The following is a 9,317-nucleotide window of genomic DNA, read 5'->3' as shown; positions in this document are numbered from 1 at the left end:
ATCCCAGAGGAAGACAGAAGTCAATCAGTTTGATACCTACTTGAGGAGCTAGAAGCGGTAGGATATGTTGACAGATTTAAGGAAGTGCTATAGTCTTAGGGATCGGAGATGCCGAACTGCATGAGTGACGGTGTCATTTCCAAAGACACGGAAAAGTGGTTGGAGGAAATCATGGGTTTGGTGGGTTATGTTAAGGTGGAAGGGCTCGTGGCACAACAAGGTGATCTCTGGCCGTGCCAGCCTAGAATGCCAAAGGAAGACCTGGGTTGAAGACAGGAACTAAGAAGTCATCAGTGGAGTAGTAATCAAGCCATGGGCATGAATGAGACAAGTCAGGAAGAACTGGAGATTGAGCAGAGGCCTAGGATAGAGACATCCAGAAGCCGTCATGGAAAGGACTCACTTTCCAATCATTTAAAAGAAAAACATTTTCTGAAGAAATTTAGCAACTTCTTAAAATAAAATTTCTCTTAACCAAATTTTAAAATATTAACATCAATAACAAGACTAAAAAACAAAACAAAAAAACATTGCCCCTCTCTGGCCCCAAATGTACCTGTAATGTTTTACTTATTTTTTTAAAAAATTCCAAAACAAACTGAGGGCTTCATAGTGGGGGGGGGGATGGGATAGGCTGGTGATGGGTATTAAGGAGGGCACGTATTGCATGGTGCACTGGGTGTTATACAGAAGTAATGAATCATGGAACTTTACATCAAAAACTAGGGATGTACTGTATGGTGACTAACACAATATAATAAAAAATATTATTATTAAAAAAATAAATAAATAAATAAAAATTAAAAATTCCAAAGCATGCAAGGTATTGACATTTGTTTAAGTCTAGGGGTAGATACATAGGTGCTTGTTATATGTCTCTGTAGTTTTTGCATGAATGAAATATTTCATAATTAAACAAACAGTAACAATAAAATGTTCCAGGAAACAAAGACGAAGTCAATAAAAATTCAGCCCAGAAAATTAAATACCAGAAGCGGTTAAGGGAAAAATAAAGGATTAAGGATATGGCCAAGGAGTCACTTGGCCCCAATAGGAAAGGTTTCGGCTCAACCTAAGAAGATGTGCCCTGAAAGATTCTGCTGATCTATTTGCAGGAATTTCCAACATTATAGAGATCATAACAAATAAAATCTTGGCTCCATTTATATTTCAGGATAATGAGAAGCAAGAAGTTGGCCAATATTATTTGTTTTGGCTGCGCATAAAAGTCATTCATCTGTTTTAATGAACAGATGGTACTTTGTGAGCCCTCTATACATAAGAATATACTTAAAATTTGGAAGCAAACTATGTCTGAAACAAGACTAGTGATCTACAAGTGATGTCTAATCGGAAATGACTTTGGTAGTGTCGCAGGACAACAAAACCACTGTCTGCCTCCCCAGTACCACCTACGACCACCACCACCACTGTCCCTTCTTCTCCACTCCCCCCAAGAGTGGGTACGGGAGAATTGTAGAATTATTGCCTCTAAAAACTTACTCTGGCCCTTATATTAAGAAATACATGGCTCAGTGATGGACTTTTTTCACAGTACCTAGAAGAATACAAACTTCATTGTTTTGAGAAACTATGCTGGAGAGATGTGGAGACAATTAGAAAAAGAAAGGGGCGTGGCTGTAACTCACACGGGTGCTGTGTGGAATGCTACTGATTTTCCTACCCAACTGCAGGGTTGCCAACTCCACCTTGGACCACCCTGTTGGACTCATCTCTGTGGTGTTCCTCTAGTAGTAAATAACTGAGACTCCGGGAAATGGTGAATGATGACTGGGTTCCTTGGATCACTTTTTGGGAAAAGGGAAGGGCTATAGGGTGAAGGCAATCCCTGGAGCACTGAAGGGACAGCTGCACCGTGAAGGCTGGAAGAAGGGAGCCCTCCTCCATGGTTCATGAGCCTGAGGTAGAAGGTCTGTTATTCATGGCACGATGGTGGCTATGAAAGGTTTCTTGAGGAATCTTTTATTGGGTTTCAAAAAATCATGGTTAGCTTATAGTTGTTTTCCCTTATAGGCTAATAGTTACTTTTTATTTTCACCAAACTTTCAGCAAAATCTGATGAGCCCACATAACTGTGTGTAATGATATTGTAGAGGGGGAAAAGGGATAAGTCCCAAATGGAAGGACTCCTTCACTTTTTGTAGTCGGTTGAATAGTGTCCTCCAATAGTTCATTCCCCTCTGGAACTTCAGAATGTGATCTCATTTGGAATAAACTTTTGCAGATATAATTAAGGCAAAGATCTCTAAATTAGATTATCCTGGATAGGGTGTGCCCTAAATCCAGTGACTAGTGTCCTTTATAAAATACAGAGAGGAAGAAAGCCTAGAGATGAAAAGACCATGTGAAGACAGAGACAGAGATTAGAGAGACCCATTAGCTTAAGAATGTTAAGACCTGCCTGCAGTCATCAGAAGCTAGGAGAGGGGCATGGAATTCATTCCAAAAGGAACCAATCCTGCCAAAACCTTGATGTCAGACCTCTAGCCTCCTGAACTGTGAAGGAATAAATTTCTGTTGTTTTAAGTTGCTCAGTTTGAGATAATTTGTTGCAAAAGCCCCAGGAAACTAACACATCTCCACAAATGCCTTGTGCGGTTGGGACATTTCTTTGACAGTGACTGGAATCTTTGAATTTGGGGCTGTAAAGAGCACCAAAGTAGGCAGTGGCCTGTTCCTGAGGGCCGAGGAGCAGAGTGGAACATGAGCAGTCAAGTAAACTGCTTAGAAATTCACCTAAATTGGGGCGCCTGGGTGGTTCAGTCGGTGGAGTATCTGACTCTTGATTTTGGCTCAGGTCATGATGTCAGGGTTGTGGGGTTGAGCCCCGTGTCCAGCTCCAGGCTCAGCAGGGAGTCTGCTTGGGATTCTCTCTCTCTCTTTTTCTCTCTCTCTGAATAGATAAATAAAATCTTAAAAAAAAGAAAGAAAGAAAGAAAGAAAGAAAGAAAGAAAAAGAAAGAAAGAAACTGACATAAGTTAAGTCCTCCCACTTCCCCCCAATAATGCTAGGAGGAGGTAATCTGAAGGATGGGGGGAAAACTGATGCTGGAGTTCCATTAGAATTCCCCTTTAGGTACAGGAGTGTCCCCGATGTCCGTGTCGCCTTTTCTTCCTGTCTTCTTCTAACGACCTTCAGACTTCACAGGCAGCAGAGCCCTCCCTCTCACCTGGGTCCACATTCGTGTTGTTCTGAAGATTATACATAACTTGGGATAAAGCAAGCTTCCATTTCAATTAAGGTCATACAAAACTTCTCGGGTATTGGCAAAGAATGAGCTGTCGGGTAAAGTGCTATTTTTCTCACTTATGACAAGAAAACAGCTTCATTGAGATATAATTCACATAGCATGCAATTCACTTCAAGTGTAAATTTAATGGGTTAAGTATCCTCGCACACCTGTACAGCAATTACCACAATCAGCTTGAGAACTTCCTCATAACCCCAAAGAGGTACCTCATACCCGTTAGCAGTGACTCACACTTTCCCCCCACATCCTTTCTTTCCCCCCCTCACTCTCTCTCTTTGCTGGCTGTGGATGTCATGCACACAGCCCTGAGAGTAGTTGCGGCCGCGCTTAAGGAGAAGGCAGCCTCACTAGAAAGCTCGTATCGCAGGAGGCATCATGGAGACATAGAAAGCAAGCCATGGGGGCGCCTGGGTGGCATAGCGGTTAAAGCGTCTGCCTTCGGCTCAGGGCGTGATCCCGGCGTTATGGGATCGAGCCCCACATCAGGCTCCTCTGCTATGAGCCTGCTTCTTCCTCTCCCACTCCCCCTGCTTGTGTTCCCTCTCTCGCTGGCTGTCTCTATCTCTGTCGAATAAAGAAATAAAATCTTTAAAAAAAAAAAAAAAGAAAGCAAGCCATGGTAGCACTAAGCTGCTGAATCACGCCAGTCCTGAAGTCGGCCCTACCCTCTAGATTTTTGAATCATGGGAGCCAAAGGAGCCTTTATTATTGAAGCCAATCCGGATTGCATTTTCTGTTAGTTGTAGCTAAAAGCATCTTCACTGATACAATGACTTGTGATTAAAAGGGACAAAACAGTAAAAAAGACCTAGGATTTGGATTTTGGTTTCTTGTTTGGCAACTATTTCGATTGTCTGCCAAGGCCACGCACTTCCTGGGCATAGTCTGGCCACTTCCTATCAATGTGACGTTAGGCACGTCTTACCCCTTTGTAACTCCACTTCTCCATCTCTAAAGGAAGGGATAATGGGAATAGAGGGAATGGACTTAGTTATGTCTTAGCCTCTCCTGCTCTGCTGTGTAGACTTTATTTTAAAAATGAGTAATATCATCCCTTTAGCATTAATTCAGTCGTCCATTCATTAACTGAAAATAATGGGAAATCTGCAATGGACTGAGATCAAAAGGATAAATAAGGCATGTTCCCTGATCCTAATGAGCCCAGAGTTATTAGGGAGCTAGATATGTAAGCAACCAACTGTAATGAGTGCCATGAGCGATACGGAAGATGTCGGTCACAAAGCGTAGTGGTGACTCCAGAGGGAAGGCGGGTCAGAAAGGGTTTCAAAGAGGAACATCCACGTGAGCTGAGGCTGCAGATGAGTAACAAGGTTAGAGGCAGATGGTGGGAAAGACAGCAAGTTATTTTCATGCGCATAAATAATATATACAACATGAATATATTACGTGAGCGTATCTCATATAAATATGGGTAAGAGAGCATAGATTTAGAGAGTATTAGCTGCAAAAGCAAATGTGAGACAGTAATGGTCATCAATGACAGCAATAAGGACCATAACATTAAAGTCTAGTGTTCACTGAGTATTTACTACATCAGGCACTATTCTATTCCACTTTGGGTATTGTCTTTCCACCCTCGCACGGCCTCATGAGGTACCCCATTACTCTCCCAATTTTGCTAAGGGCAGCACAGAGAAGTAAAATGGCTTGCTCAGGTTGCAGGCGGTGGAACCGGGATACAAGCCCAGGTGGGCTCCTCAGAGCCACTGCTGTAGACAGCTGCTCACGACTCTGAGAATTCTAGGATTCTCAGAATCCAGTGAGACACTGTACTGGAAGACTCTTTTTATACTAGTAAGGTGTACTTGATCTACCAACCAATGAAGGAGGAGTGGGTATATAAAGTATTTAAAAATAGTTGGAATGTGATAGGACACATAATATTAAAAGGATAATATGAAAGGCGTAGTCATGGGATCGAGGCGGCAGTGAGGAGTTCTGGGGGAGCCTGCTGTGTGAGCCTCTGTATATGGGACAGCAGAGCTCTTATCTCACGGGGCAGCGTCAACGAGGTGAACAGCATGGAAAGCATTAGTCCCAGTGCCCAGCTCATAGTAAATGGCCAATAATGTATACTATATGTACACATAACTTCTTGTTTTGGGAAGCTATTCAGTAAAATCAGATTTAAATTCAGGAAAAGCACTTTGGGGAAGGACACGGTGCTCTTCAGAGACAGTTCCTTCCCTCAACTGATTAAGCAGCACTTACAAACTAAAAAACTTGTTTTCCACAGGTGTTCATTCACGTTATTTTATCAACAGAACCAAGTCTCTTCTTTTTTTTTTAAAGATTTTATTTTATTTTTAGAGAGAGAGACGGAAAAAGAGAGCGTGAGAGGGGAGGGGCAAAGGGAGAAGGAGAAAGAATCCCAAATAGGTTCCACACTTAGCGTGGAGCCTGAAGCAGGGCTCCATCCCATGACCCTGAGAACGTGACCTGAGCCAAATTCAAGAGTCGGACGCTTAACTGACTGAGCCACCCAGGCGCCTCCCCTCCACCAAGACTCTTTTTTGCCATCATATTATCTTTCTCATTCTAACTTGGCAACCAGTAATTGTAGTGACAATGTTTTCCCAGCAGTAGTTCCATTGCCAAATCACTAAGAAACCAACTAATTACACCTGAACTATTTTAAATAAATCTGTCCAATGAAGACACATTTGTAACTGCCTCTCCAGAAGTAAGGAAAAAGTATCCCTCTGAATTGAAACCCAAACGCTTATGTTTTTGCAGAGAAATATTCGTTCTGTAGAACTCTGGTCTAATGGGAGTATTTCTTCTGGATTCCATGTCCACCTTCATCTGCCAATGAGACCATGCTGCCTTTGGCCCCCATATTTCATGATTCTTTGAGACTCAGGTGTTAAAGACTGAAAGTGTCTCTCCAAAATTCGTCTGCTGAAATCCTAACCCACAATGTGAAAAGAATTACTTTGGGAGGTGATTAAGTCATGATAGTGGAGACCTCATAAATGGGACGAGTGTCCTTGTAAAAGGGACCCCAGAGAGTTCACCAGCCCTCTTCCTGCCATAAGAGATGACACAGAGAAGTTTGCAGTCTGCACCCGGAAGACGGATCTCCCCAGAACCCCACCACACTGGCACCTTGATCTCGGACTATAAATCACAGAAATAAATTTCTGTTGTTAACAAGCCACCCAGTCTGAGGCACTCTAGTAGAGAAGCCCATGGTAAGGCATCAGGTGACTGCTTGGAAATTCCATCTCAGTGTTTTGGAGGCATTGTTTACCCCAAGGGCCAGGCACTCAGGTAAAGATGTTACTGAGAGAGCTGGTCTCCAAATTTCTGGGCAGAGTCTTCATGAGAGGGATGGAGAGGTGGGAGAAATCCTGCAAACTAGGGAATTCCAGTGTGTTTTGTCAGGAGAGCCTAAAAGGTGCTCTGTTTTTTCAATGTCGGACAGGGCTATATTTACATCACTCTTTTCCAGTGGTCGCAAATCTTGTCTTTTTCTCACTTCCGGGCACAGCTGTGCCTAACCGTTAGTGCGGGAGGCTAGGTTCCTGGGTGTGGAGAACAGGGAACATTCCTGGAGATGCAGCAGGAGGGCCTGTCCCTGACTGGCACAGAGAGTCAGAAAGTGAGGTCTCATGTGCTAGGAGGCCAAGGAGACCCCAAAGACACCCAGCGTGAGGCCAAGAAAGTGGAACCAGCTCCTACCATCTTCCCACCTCGGTCTTACCCCTGAGGCACCCCTGGCCCAGCCTCTAACACTGGGGTCCCAGAGAGGAAGGAAGAGTAACTCTGTCCCCCAGACAGGACCTGGGGGCCTCAGCTTCCCACAGTGAAGTCCTTTCTCTCTCAACTTGAAACACATCATAGGCCCACAAGTGTTCCAATTACTTTGACAGGTAAGTTACTAGTTATTGTACTTATGTGTGAGATGGTAATATGCAGGAACGGGAAGCCACGTTCCCTGTGACTTTAAATGAAATTTTAATATCGGATCTTTGTATGTGTTTCCCACAGCAGTAAAAACAGATGATTTGCCAAAAGGACAAATTTAGTTAACAAAATATTAGCATTATAAGCACTTCCAATATACTTCCCTCTTTTCCTATGTCACGTGGAGGAAAAGCAACCCTTGCCTACAAGCAATTTTTGCCTCAAAGACCATAGGAATGAGAGGCAATACTCCTGGGTAGTTGTCCTAAAGGGTTATTAAAAACCTGATGTGATTATTTTCTGCCGTGCTAAAGCATACCCCAAGCGTGGGGTCAGCAGTTGATCAAGTCACACTTTGGGCTTGATTGCTACCACTCTAGAAGCTGCCAGGTCTCAGCTCCTTCTCCCCCCTGCTCCCTCTACTCATTTCCTGCCAGTAACATGTGTGGGGAAGGGTTTTACAGCTGGAGGGCTAGACGCTGAGCTCGAGGAGGGGGAAGATGCTGGGGCCGATGTGGCCCAAGGAACAGAGAAGTGTCTTCTTACCACCACTGTCTCAGCCCGTCCGGGCCCTGATGGACACATGGGCATCCTGGAGACCACACTGTGAGTGAGGGCCAGGACATCTCTCAGCTTTTCCAAGTGGCTCCTGGGACAGCTGTGATGGAATGGGCACCGAGGAGGAAAGGAGGAACAAGGGGTTGACTGCGGCAGACCACAGTGATTGGTCTGTGGAAACGTGCGAGGTGTCCCCTTTGGACATACTTGGAAGTAACTGGAGCACTTTGAAAGGAGAGGAACCAGCTCCTTCTGTTACTTTGATAGGAGATTACATATATATGTATATATTAGACATGTGTATATATGCATAGAATACGTAACATATACGTAGAATTATATACATGCACACACATACACATGTAATATATCGTGAAAATACCAACACATTATGTAACAAATGTTATATGGTGTTATATCATATATTACATATTATACATTGTATATAATCCAGTATTATTTAATCTCTACTAAATTTAGGTTTATATGGTGGTACAGACAACATTGTATCTTAGGATAAATAGGCAATAAATATCTATGAATGAAAAAACATGATTTTTAGGATGCTGAAATTCTGTCTAATGTCTTTATACAATAGACATGCAGAAAGAGACAATGGATGAGTTACCCTTTTGCTTAATTTCACATTTAAAAAATTTGTTATTTATTTTAATTCCCATAACACTAATTACTGATAAAATAATTGTTTAAAAAGCACCCCCAGGATGGCATTGTTTTAACTAAAGTCTTCTCGTGTACTTGGTTATACACGGTATTTTACATTCTTTTTTTCATTCCTTTTTGTTATTAAAATGGGCAAAAGTTTTGCAAATTAATTTTATTGGCTTCATAAATTGGCCCAATTTTATTGTCTATATAAAGCAGCTGCTTTTCATTAGTGAAAATAGAAATGATGGGTTTTTCACAACTACTCAGGGCTCTGTTTTCTTATAATCATTGTCTTGTAGGACTGGACCATGAAAAGATGGCACTCTAGAATGATCACTGCAGAGTTCAGGGACGTGACTTTCTTCCAGCAGTGAGGGTGCTGTGGTCAGCCTCCCCTGCACCTCGGCCTTACCAGTAATGCGCAGCTTTCAAGTGCTGCCCTTCCTCGGCCTCGCGCCTCCCTTCCGCATGGTAGCCCTTTGACTTCCACCTGCAGAAGCCACTTCAACTCAGTTCAGAGGAACCTTATATTCAGAGACTCCACCTGGAGTCACCGCTGTACCCAGAGTTCACAGCAAGTTGCTACATTTTTCCTCCCATCTAAATTCTTTGGGAATCAGCCTTGGACCGCAGTCTCCTTGGAGAGACTGGTGTCCTGCGCCCAGTTCCCAGTGCTATAACCAGGGTCCCTCTGCTGAAAGAATCCATGACCAAAGCATTTCCTGAATCTCCTATATTAGGACCCCCCTCCACCTTCCCCACAGCACCCCCTAGAATTTCCTCCTTGGCTACTCCCCTTGTGCGGACCCTTCGCTCTTCCGCGCTAGGGTGAGTTGTCACCAGACCCTTTAGGTACAGCATTTGGCCAGCGGGACCTGTCACCTCCCC

This window comes from Ailuropoda melanoleuca, chromosome 16 (assembly GCF_002007445.2).
Source record: "Ailuropoda melanoleuca isolate Jingjing chromosome 16, ASM200744v2, whole genome shotgun sequence".
Taxonomy (NCBI): domain Eukaryota; kingdom Metazoa; phylum Chordata; class Mammalia; order Carnivora; family Ursidae; genus Ailuropoda; species Ailuropoda melanoleuca.
The sequence above is the reverse complement of the archived record's forward strand: the minus strand, read 5'-3'. Positions refer to the sequence as shown.